This window comes from Apium graveolens, chromosome 3, assembly GCF_009905375.1.
Source record: "Apium graveolens cultivar Ventura chromosome 3, ASM990537v1, whole genome shotgun sequence".
In the NCBI taxonomy this organism is placed as follows: domain Eukaryota; kingdom Viridiplantae; phylum Streptophyta; class Magnoliopsida; order Apiales; family Apiaceae; genus Apium; species Apium graveolens.
Genome location: NC_133649.1, coordinates 219076923 through 219089754, shown reverse-complemented (window position 1 = coordinate 219089754; position 12832 = coordinate 219076923). Strand labels below are relative to the sequence as shown.

General features: G+C 40.8%; 1 non-coding gene across 1 annotated transcript; it reads right to left on the bottom strand.

Annotated features, from left to right (window-relative positions):
* Positions 1–1037: 1037 nt before the first annotated feature.
* On the bottom strand, positions 1038–1144 carry LOC141715706 (small nucleolar RNA R71). Its single transcript, XR_012572458.1, has one exon. It is a non-coding gene; the product is annotated as a small nucleolar RNA R71 (small nucleolar RNA).
* Positions 1145–12832: the final 11688 nt, after the last annotated feature.

Genomic DNA, 12832 nt, shown 5'->3' with positions numbered 1-12832 from the left:
TGGTATTAGTACAATGAAAATTGGCTTTTATCAGTTTCGTGTTATTCGATTAATATCATCACTGTCACATGCTAAAGGTAATAACAATGGCTATAGAAGGAAGTAATAATGAAGTTGTGATCTCATGAGTGTTTTATTATTGATAAATTGAAGTGTTAGTTAAGTGATTAATTAAGTAGTTAATTGTAGTTAATATTTAATCAACAATTTTAAGTGTTATTATCTTAACATTGAGAAGTAATCATACATTGGTGAGTTTAATTAGACAATAATTTAGTCTGAGACTCTGAGGGAACGAACTAGAAAATATTCTATATTACTTGCGAACGCGTATACTTGCGTGAATATTAGCGCGTGTTTTCGCCCTAACAAGTTTTTGGCGCCGCTGCCGGGGACTCGGCGTATTTGTTTATTTTATGTACTTACCATCATTGGTCATTAGGACTCAGTGATTAGGACGTAGTAGTTACTTATTTTTTCCGGTTGTGTTTCAGGTACTTTAGCAAGCGTTTATGCAAACTCGTTCTCGTGCTCACAAGAGGACTTTAGATACAGCTGAGGAGACAGATGAAGTTCTTGATATTCCGGAGAAGTTAGATTTTGAGGATTCGGATTCAGGAACTGAGCAGAAAGAACCAGTAAACATGGGAGATCGTATTGTTCAAGCTGATCCAGCTCTGATGGATTTTTCTCGACCTAAAATTGATGACATTCAGTCAAGCATCCTTCATCCGGCTATTCAAGCTAACACCTTTGAAATCAAGCCGGGCACTATTCAGATGGTGCAGAATTCTGTTTCTTTTGGAGGAGCGGCAACTGAAGACCCCAACATGCACATAAGGAATTTTGTCGAGATCTGCAGCACTTTTAAGTATAACGGCGTGACTGATGAGGCTATCAAGTTGAGGCTTTTCCCATTCTCACTGAGGGACAAGGCTAAAGACTGGTTACATTCTGAACCAGCTGGGTCCATTACTACGTGGCAAGATCTTGCGCAAAAGTTTCTGGTGAAGTTTTATCCGATGGCAAAGACTGCTGCTATGAGGAGTGCTCTTACTCAGTTTGCGCAGCAACCTACAGAATCTATGTGCGAGGCTTGGGAACGCTACAAGGAAATGTTGAGAAAATGTCCACATCATGGAATGCCGGATTGGATGGTGATCACTGGTTTCTATAATGGTTTGGGGGCCCAATCTCGGCCCATGCTCGATGCAGCAGCTGGAGGCGCCTTATGGGCTAAAAGCTATACTGAGGCATATAATCTTATAGAGACGATGGCTGCAAATGAGCATCAAAACCCAACTCAGAGGATGACGTCAGGCAAGGTAGCAGGTATTCTGGAAGTTGATGTAGCCACCGCTATTGCAGCCCAGCTCCAAGCGCTATCAATGAAGGTTGATTCTCTGGCTACATATGGAGTTAATCAAATAGCTATGGTTTGTGAGCTTTATGTAGGTTCTCATGCTACGGATCAGTGTTCTCTTGTCAACGAATTTGTTCAGTATGTGAATAACTATCAGCGACAACAGCAGCCTGTGCCAGCGACCTATCATCCTAACAACAGAAATCATCCAAATTTCAGCGGGGGGAATAATCAGAATGCTATTCAGCCACCATATCAGCAAGGAGTGAGTAAACAGTTTAACCCACCTGGATTCCAGCAACCACAGCAGTATGCTACAAGGCAATCATATCCTCAACAGGGAAGTATAGATGCACCTACTAGTGCTGATTTTGAGGAACTTAAGCTGTTGTGCAAGAGTCAGGCGGTTTCTATCAAGACCTTGGAAAATCAAATCGGTCAATTAGCCAATGCAGTGCTCAATCGTCAACCTGGCACTCTTCCCAGTGACACGGAAATACCAGGCAGGAAGGAAGCTAAAGAGCAAGTCAAGGCTATTACCTTAAGGTCTGGAAAAGTGGCTGATGCTGAAAAGGCAAAAGAAGTAGAAGCTGAAATTAGAGATGAAGAATCTAAGCAAAAGGAGAAAGCGGCGGAACCAAAGAAGACTACTGTTGAACACACTCTGCCTGAGGCTAATACAGGGGAGAAACAGCTCTATCCTCCACCACCTTTTCCTAAGAGATTGCAGCAACAAAAGCAGGATAGACAGTTCGGGAAGTTTCTGGAGGTGTTCAAGAAACTTCACATCAATATACCTTTCGCTGAGGCTCTGGAACAAATGCCTAGTTATGCGAAGTTTATGAAGACTATTCTTTCAAGGAAGGTGAAACTGGATGACCTTGAAACTGTTGCTCTCACGGAAGAATGCAGCGCTGTTCTGCAGCAAAAGTTACCACCAAATCTGAAAGATCCAGGAAGCTTCACCATTCCTTGCACCATTGGCAATCTGACTTTTGACAAGTACCTTTGTGATTTGGGAGCAAGCATTAATCTGATGCCGTTGTCAATCTTTAAAAAGCTGGATCTGCCTGATCCAAAACCCACATACATGTCGCTACAATTGGCTGACCGTTCCATTACTTACCCAAGGGGCATAGTTGAGGATGTGCTCGTCAAGGTGGATAAGCTCTTCTTTCCTGCAGATTTTGTTATTCTGGATTTTGAGGAAGATAAGAAGATTCCCATAATCTTGGGAAGGCCTTTCTTGGCTACTGGCCGTACCTTGATAGATGTGCAAAAAGGTGAACTTACTATGCGGGTCCAAGATTAGGATGTGACCTTCAACGTATTCAAGGCAATGAAATTCCCTACAGAAGATGAGGAGTGCTTAAAATTGGATGTGATTGATTCTGCGGTTACTTCGGAACTCGATCACATGCTAATGTCTGATGCATTGGAAAAGGCCTTAGTGGGGGATTTTGACAGCGATGATGAAGATGACAACGAGCAATTACAATATCTGAACGCTTCTCCCTGGAAGCGAAAGCTGGACATACCATTTGAATCTCTTGGTACTTCTGACCTTAAGAATGCTGAAGGGAAGCTCAAACCATCAATAGAGGAAGCACCTACCTTGGAGCTCAAGCCATTACCTGAACACTTGAGGTATGCTTTTTTAGGTGATTCATCTACGTTACCTGTTATTATTTCATCTGACCTTTCAGGAAGTGAGGAAGACAAGCTCTTAAGGATTTTGAGAGAATTCAAATCGGCTATAGGATGGACCATAGCAGACATCAAGGGGATAAGTCCTTCATATTGTATGCATAAAATTCTGCTAGAGGAAGGTAGTAAGCCAACTGTGGAACAGCAGCGAAGACTGAATCCCATCATGAAGGAAGTGGTGAAGAAAGAAATTCTGAAATGGCTGGATGCAGGCATCATTTATCCTATTTCTGACAGCTCGTGGGTGAGCCCCGTACAATGTGTACCTAAGAAAGGAGGTATCACTGTGGTCGCAAATGAAAAGAATGAGCTCATCCCTACTCGAACAGTTACAGGATGGAGAGTATGCATGGATTATAGAAAATTGAACAAAGCCACAAGGAAGGATCACTTCCCTCTTCCATTTATTGATCAGATGCTTGACAGATTGGCGGGTCATGAGTATTTTTGTCTTCTGGATGGTTATTCCGGGTATAATCAGATTTGTATTGCACCAGAGGATCAGGAAAAGACTACATTCACTTGTCTATTTGGCACGTTTGCTTTTCGCAGAGTTTCGTTTGGGTTATGTGGCGCCCCGGCCACGTTTCAGAGATGTATGATGGCTATATTCTCTGACATGATTGGAAATAACGTCGAAGTGTTCATGGATGACTTCTCCGTCTTTGGACATTCATATGATGAATGTTTGAATAATCTGCGCGACGTACTCAAAAGATGCGTGGAAACTAATTTGGTGCTCAATTGGGAGAAATGTCATTTTATGGTGCGTGAAGGCATTATCCTTGGGCATAAGGTCTCTAGCAAGGGTCTGGAGGTGGACAAGGCCAAGGTGGGAGTCATTGAAAATCTTCCCCCACCTAATTCTGTGAAAGGAATCCGTAGTTTTCTTGGTCATGCGGGTTTTTATCGGCGATTCATCAAGGACTTTTCAAAGATATCTAAGCCGTTGTGCAATTTGCTTGAGAAAGATGTGCTTTTCAACTTTGATGATGAATGTTTGGTAGCATTCGAGACTCTCAAGAAGAGTTTGATCACTGCACCAGTTATTACAGCACCAGATTGGACAGAACCGTTTGAGATGATGTGTGATGCGAGTGATTATGCGGTAGGTGCAGTTCTGGGACAGCGCAAGAAAAACCTCTTCGATGTGGTCTACTATGCGAGTAAGACTTTAAATGGTGCCCAATTGAACTACACCACTACTGAGAAGGAGCTTTTGGCTATAGTCTTTGGTTTTGAGAAATTTCGATCGTATCTACTTGGTACGAAAGTAACAGTATTCACTGATCATGCAGCTATTCGCTATCTAGTTTCCAAGAAGGATTCGAAGCCGAGACTCATTCGTTGGGTGCTTTTACTTCAGGAATTTGAGTTAGAGATCAAAGATAGAAAAGGTACTGAGAATCAAGTAGCTGACCATCTCTCTAGATTGGAGAATCCCGATTCTACTTCACAGGATAGGACGTTAATCAATGAATCTTTTCCGGATGAGCAGTTGTTTGCAATTCAGGAGGAAGAACCATGGTTTGCAGATATTGTAAACTATCTCGTCAGCAATATAATGCCTCCTAATTTGATATCCGCTCAAAAGAAGAAGTTTCTGCATGAGGTGAAGTGGTATATGTGGGATGAACCATATTTGTTTAGACAGGGAGCTGACCAGATCATCAGGAGATGTATCCCGTTCTGTGAGACGGAGGGGATATTACGAGACTGCCATTCCACGGTTTATGGTGGACACTATGGTGGTGAGAAGACGGCAGCTCGTATTCTGCAAGCAGGTTTTTTCTGGCCTACTTTGTTCAAGGATGCTCATCAGTTTGTTTTAAGGTGTGATCGTTGCCAAAGAGTGGGAAATTTGTCAAGGAAGGATGAGATGCCATTAAATGTGATGCTTGAAGTCGAGGTCTTTGATGTGTGGGGAATCGATTTCATGGGGCCTTTTATCTCGTCTTGCAATAATCAGTACATCTTGCTGGCAGTCGATTATATCTCAAAATGGGTCGAAGTTAAAGCTTTACCGACAAATGATGCAAAGGCAGTGCTAAATTTTCTTCATAAGCAAATTTTCACAAGGTTTGGAACACCTCGGGTAATCATAAGTGATGAAGGATTGCATTTTTGCAACCGTAAGTTCACTTCTATGATGCAGCGTTATAATGTGAATCATCGAGTAGCTACTGCCTATCATCCGCAAACAAATGGTCAAGCGGAAGTGTCTAACAGAGAGATAAAGCGCATTCTAGAGAAGGTTGTTTGTCCGTCAAGGAAGGATTGGTCTTTAAAGCTCGATGAAGCTGTTTGGGCTTACAGAACAGCATACAAAACTCCACTTGGGATGTCACCATTTCAGTTGGTGTACGGTAAGGGATGTCATCTACCTGCGGAGCTTGAGCATAAGGCCTACTGGGCATTGAAGAAGTTGAACCTGGATTTAGATGCAGCTTGTAAGAAAAGAATGCTTTAGCTTAATGAACTTGATGAATTTCAACTTCAAGCGTAGGAGAATAACAAAATGTATAAGGAGAAGGTGAAGAGGTGGCACGATAGGAAGCTACATCCTAAGTTATTTGTGCCAGGGTAATAAGTTCTCTTATTCAACTCTCGGCTCCGACTTTTTCCTGGGAAGTTGAAATCAAGGTGGTCTGGACCTTTTATTGTCAAAACTGTGTTTCCACATGGAGCGGTGGAAATTTTTGAGAATGATCTGGACCAAGCATTCAAGGTTAACGGTCAGCGGTTGAAGCACTACTATGGGGACATGGCAAACCGAGAAGTGGTTAGTGCCATTTTGTTGACTACTTGAGAAGGGTACGAAATGTCAAGCTAATGACGAAAAAGAAGCGCTGCGTGGGAGGCAACCCATGAATTGTTATTGCAGGAACCCTTAAAAATTAATAACCTATCCAAAAACACAAAAAAAATCAGAAAACAGGGGCTGAATTTTTTTTTTCCAGTGACCCCCTGAGCGCCCGCTCAGCTTTGCTGAGCGACCGCGCAGCAAGCTGAGCGCCCGCTCAGTTTTGCTGAGCGACCGCTCAGGGGTCGAGTACCAGAATTTTTTTTTACAGTTCAGAAAAAAAAATACAAAAAATAGTTTTAGCCCATAAACCCACGATTTGTTCCCACTACCCCATTATTTTACCCCTTAATTCCCAAACCCTAATCTAATCCACACCCTATATATACATACACCTATCCTACATATCTCCCACAAACTTCCTACACTTAAACCCTCTCACAAACATCAAAAATCAGTTCTTACACACTTTTATTCACGAATCAATGGCACCCAAGAGAGCACGCACTATTGACAGCAGCAGCACAGTTCCTACTGCTGATTCATCGAGGGGTACTGCTGCAAGGCCTCGGTTAACTGACAGAGCCGCGGAGGAGGAGCACACTAGGCTGTTGGGGAAGCCGATTCTGAAGGAGAGGGGGTTTTTACCATCGGGGAGGGATGGTGAGTTGTTGTCCATGATTGCAGAGAAGGGGTGGATAGCTTTTTGTGAGTCACCCGAAGCGGTACCGATGAGCGTTGTTCGCGAGTTCTACGCGAACGTGAAGGCCGAAAAGAATAGGTTTTCTGTGGTCCGTGGGCTGACGGTTGATTATCATCCTGCGGCGATTCGCCGTGTGATTGGACAGCGAGAGAGGAAGCCCGAGGAGGAGAACTGGAATGAAAAGACTGCTGAGGATTTTGACTTGGATTTGATTTGTGCGACTCTCTATCGACCGGGCACAGTTTGGACCTGCAGGACCGGCACTAATGAGTATCGTCACTTTCCGGTGATCGCCATGAACAGGTATGCCCGTGCATGGAATGCATTTATTTATGCTAATATTTTGCCTTCTTCGCATGCACACGAGGTCACAGTTGAGAGAGCACAGTTGTTGTGGGGAATTTTGAATGAGGAATACTATGTGGACCTTGGTGAGTTTATCTACCAAGGAATTCTGAAGTTTTTGAGGGGAGTGAAGCATATGAACATCCCTTATGCATCTACGGTTACGAAGCTATGCCGAGCAGTGGGAGTGAACTGGCCGACTCATGAGCAGTTGCAGTTGCCAGCAGCTCCGATTGATTCTGGCACTCTGAATGGGATGCAGGAGTGGACCGGTGGTGAGCCTGAGGAGCATGGGCTGGGTTATCGTCTTCCAGGAGGGCGTCCAGCATGAGGTGCTACTATGGCTAGGCCAGGGCGTGATGAGGCTGGTTCTTCGAGAGCTTAGGAGGGTGCTGGGATGGTTGATGCTCAGTATAGGAGGCTTTCACGGCGGATAGATGCCAAGTATGAGACGCAGAGCAGGTTTGCTCAGGAGCTCACCCTTGCGTTAGGGATTGCTTTTCGAGGCCTTGGAGCTGATATCCAGTGGCCAGTTTTTTGTGAGGACTCTGCATACCCGCCTGATACTCCACCCACTGAGGGTGATGATGATGATGACTCCGAGTAGGTATACCCTGTGTTCCTTTCTACTACTTTCACTGAGGACAGTGAAGATTTTTAGTTTGGGGGTGGTAGTTAAGGAATATTGTGTGTGTGTCATATAGTTGCATATTCATGATAGTTTAGTTCATATAGTTGCATAATTTATGCCATATAGTTTTTTTTTGTTATGAATGTCATGTAGCTCATGCATTTACCATGATCCCTTTTGTAATGATTTATCGACTGAATTGTGATATTGATGCGAGTGTAGTGATAGCATTAAAGTGATATTAAGTCGTGTAGGTTGATATGCATGCTAGAAATAATTATAAGTCCACTAAGTCTTAGAGAATGCGTAAGGGCTAGATTGTTGTTATGATTTGGTTGTTTTCAAGGTCTATCTACTTATTATGCTTAGAATTCGATTATAGGTTCTTAGTGATAAAGGCATAAAAAGAAAAAAATTTGGAGAAAAAAAAAATATGGAAGTTGTTGCTAGTTGTGGCTAGGTGTCAAATGGCTAGTAGCCGGCTCACATATGGTGCGAGTAGTCTAGGGTTGAGCAAGATGGAGCGAAACACACTTGCTCAGAAGTTATAAAAAATAAATAAATTATGCATAATTGATCAAGAGTGTGCTCTTTGGTATTCGAGTTATTAAGTTCTTAGGGGACTTTGTGCCTAGTGACCTAAGGCTTTTAGAGTCTGGGATCCGCTAACCTAACGCTCGTTACATGGATACCATTATATAAGTCTTTTATGGACCTCACTCATTGCACGGTCAAATAAGCATTTGAGTTGTAAATAAAAAGCACGATTCCGTAATAAGCTCCAGAGTTCTTGAAGTGTTGTATATCACTTTGTGCCTCGAATTTTTTATTATTTGTATAATTGTAGGATTGCCTTGAGGATGGTCTAGTCATAGTAATTGGTCTAGTTCCGAAGCATATCTGTTAAGCATTTGCACACACCACGTTTCTAGCTGTATGTCCGTTTGTATGAGTTTATTGATCTTTAGTTGCCTAACTGCATTTGTTGAGATGTGGCAATTTGGTTGGTTAATTGTAGTAAGGGGGATCGCTGCATTTTCATATAGATTGCATTCATGCATGTTTTTATTTGTTTTTGAGTCTGTGACGCTTGAGGGCAAGCATCGATTTAAGTTTGGGGGTGTGATAAGTGGCATTTTATACCACTTAGAACGTCTTAAAATGGCTTAAATTGGTGTCTTGAAATCAAGTATTTTGTGTATTTGATGCGTTTTTCTAGTGTTTATGCATTTCAGGGTTTTAGTTGCATTTCAGGGGAGGAATCATCAAGAATAAGCCTTGGCATGTGTTCACCATTGCGAGAGGAAAGAAACGGGCAGATTACGGCGAAGAAACGGAGCAAAATCATTTTTTTTCCAGTAGAGGTCTGAGCGCCCGCTCAGCATTGCTGAGCGGCCGCGCAGGGTCGGGAAAAAAGACAAATTATTTTAGGACTTCTACTTCTGTTTGGTTTCCACTTCTATGTAATCTGAGTTTTATGGGACTATTATATAAGTAGATTTGAGACGTTTTCACAAGTGTGGATTAAAGAAGATTGTGTTTTTACGCAAGAAGCGAAGGAGATAAGGAAGAAGACCGATTTAGCACACCGCAACGAAGAGGAAGCATATCTTCTTGTGATTCTTGTTTCGTTGTAACGTTAGATGCTAGTTTTCTTGCTTTGAACTTATTTACTCTTGTGACGTACTCTGTTTTAATATAATTAGTTTAGTTATTATTTTCTTGTGTTTGTTTATCATGATTTCATATGAACCCATGATGACGATATGTGCTATTATGGGTTAATCGTGATCATGGGGTTGCAATGGATTTATTATGGAATTCTTTAGTTAATTGTTTAATACTTTAGTGTGTGATGATTGTATGATATCTAGTATTGGTTGTGCGTATTCGTCTTATGTGCGTCGCGAACATATAAGATAGGGTGTTAATCTCTTGTGAAGCGACGGTGGATCTTGAGATTTAGAACTTGCCATGCTAGCATAGGTTCATGTACGTTGTGCATGATTAGTGGGTAACTCTAACAGTTTTATTTGCCCTATGTAATCAAAAGGAATAACTTGTGCTTAAATCGTTGTGTTGTCAATTTCTGTAGACATATAGGAACTCAACATAATTGATGACTATTCAACTTCTATCTTAATTGTGGATGCTTGGTAGAATGGTATTAGTACAATGAAAATTGGCTTTTATCAGTTTCGTGTTATTCGATTAATATCATCACTGTCACATGCTAAAGGTAATAACAATGGCTATAGAAGGAAGTAATAATGAAGTTGTGATCTCATGAGTGTTTTATTATTGATAAATTGAAGTGTTAGTTAAGTGATTAATTAAGTAGTTAATTGTAGTTAATATTTAATCAACAATTTTAAGTGTTATTATCTTAACATTGAGAAGTAATCATACATTGGTGAGTGAGTTTAATTAGACAATAATTTAGTCTGAGTCTCTGAGGGAACGAACTAGAAAATATTCTATATTACTTGCGAACGCGTATACTTGCGTGAATATTAGCGCGTGTTTTCGCCCTAACAACTGTCGTCATTCACTTTCCATGAAATCTTAATATCTAACCATACGGAGTCCATACATGTCGTATAGAATTCTTCTAAGGAGTTAACATAATCACCATTCATAATTCATGAAGAACACTCCAGATTCTGACGTACTTTCATGACATGAAGCAGATAAAATTGCAGAAGAGTTTCAATCAAAGCAACGATAGCAGGTAAATACCATTCTTAATCATATGCCTTCAATAAAAGACTTAACTCAAAGGTTCGTTTAGTCATTTCGTAACATGGTCCTGGCTTATCTCAAGATAGTACCTTCTAAGATAGATAGCCCGCTCATGGCGATTACACGAATTAAACCTTTACCAAACTACTATTACGGTTGGGTATTGCACAGTCATCAGAAGGAATGTCAATCTTTCACACCATAATACAACCTTCACGGAATTAACCATTATCACTGTATTCCTCTGGCACGAGCGTCGATAATTGTCCTCTTACACTTAAAGTATTGGCCACCTTTTTGGCCTTTCCTGATAGTAAAATTTCCTTACAATCAATGTCATTTTAACCACCTCCAACTAAATTTTCTACCTCATTTCAATCACTGCTTATGTGAAAATGCTTCTCTTAAGTCCTGGTGAGAAAAAAAATCACCATTTTTCCATAAGTCATTGCCTTAGTCTTTAGATGTGAACATTGCCACGACTGACTCTCGATCATACTTAGGACGTCTCTTATCTTGGGTCCTTTCTTGTTTTCACCAATCTCGACCCTCAATGGATCGATCTATACTTTCTTATGGTTCAACACGTGCCCACCTGGCATTATTATAATTACGTCATATTTCCTTCATCAGAATCTCTATTCTTGAGAACTTTGAATATTACGTTTCTCCTTGTAAAACCTCTAAGGTTATCCTTAATTCCTTCATCAGGTACACCCTAGGCACAGGGCATATCAAGATACCATTTACTAATACCAGAATCATTGTCTATATACTTCTGAAAAATTTCTTCACTGATCCTTAAAGGTTGTTGTTACCTTAATCCTTTCCAATTCATACTGTCAAAACTCATACTATCCTTATTAAGGGTGAAATGCCAACCTTTATGCATTTCCCTAGGATTGATTTTAGGTTACAGATGTTCTATCCTTAATTCCACCTTTAAAAAGGTACATGCATCCTTTCATGGATAAATCAAGTCATATATCCCTGATAAGGGTGTCTTTATTTAATCATTCCCACCTCGATAGTATATGCCTAATTTCATAATAATATCCTTATCCAAAATGTGGTCAATCCATATGGCCTCCAAAAGACAATAACGATTATCCATTTTTCTTGCCTGATTCGGTAATGATAACAGGGGTGTTCTGGAAGATATTGGTCGTGTTCAACGTGAACTTCTTCTTAATAATTCCTCATTTACTTTTGTTATTTATCTCAACAGTCATCTCAATTTTGGGATATCTTTCATACCTGGAGTCCCCCTTTCTGGGTATCATGCCACTGGTCTTACACTTCACATTCTTGAAGGTCACTTCCTTTATCCAATTTTCCTAATTTCTTACTTTTTGTCTCCTCAGTCTATCCGCGTCTCATTATTTATCCTTCGAACTATCTCAAGGTTTCCTCGAATCCTCCCAACTTATAGGGGATAAAATATATGTATCTCTTATGTCTTCAACCATCAATTTTAACTCGTGAATCACCCTCATCCTGACGATTACATACTTTTCTATTTCTATTGCTACGATTCTTTAGGGTTTCCTCATACCCAACTCCCTTATCATTCCTCAAACTCTATTGCCTTCATATTCCTTTCCACTTCAGTTTTTTTTTATTTTCCTTTCTCTTATCATTATTTCATGAACCAACACAACATAATCATTGATTTCAAACATCCCGTCATTCCGGATTCGTGTCCTCAGAACGAATCTTGACAACTTTTACAACTTAGATTCATAATTCATCATACTCGTCTGCCTTTGTTCTGGCTCTAAAGCATTTACACTATCTCCATAACCTTGGGAAGTACTTTCCTGAAAACAATTGACTGAACTTAAATCAGTTTATTATAATCTCTTGCTCTGTGCCTTCCTTGGCCTTTCACCAGCGGGTGGCCTCTCTCTTAGGAGGGTAAGGGACAAAAACAGTCTTTTGTGATTCGTCAATCATTTAGAATCTCAAATGATTCCTGTATTTCCTTTAGCCAGGCTCTTGCCTCGACTGGGTCAGCTTGTTCCTTGGAACTCTGAGAGCTTAGCGACTTAAAAGTCTTGAAAAAAATTTCTCACCGCATTATTTCCTCAGGGTGGTGGTTGGGGATAATAGTCTAAGTTCTATTTAGAAAGGTCCAAGAATTGTTGTATAGGAGTACCGTCTCGGGTCTCCTTTCCTTACTCGAATTCTGTTTCCTTAGTCTGAACGTTCCCTCCTCCTTCCCATAATCGGGGTCATCCTACATGTTTTAAATCCTCATTTTCCACTTCATTAAGTTATGGGTTCCTTCTATCTTGATGGCGACCTCCCTGACTATCACGTTCAGGGTTTGCTGTAAATCTTATTCCTCAAACTAGCTTTCATCTAAGATCTCATCTTTAAGCTCTTGAACATTTGGAACCCAAATTCTGTAGGAATACCTCATTATTCCCTTATCATCTTTCTCGGTATTAATCTCTTATCTATTTGTTGGCTCTCTGCCTTCATTCATCACTTTTTCTGGCACAATATGTTCTTTTCCAATAATTCAGACTGTAT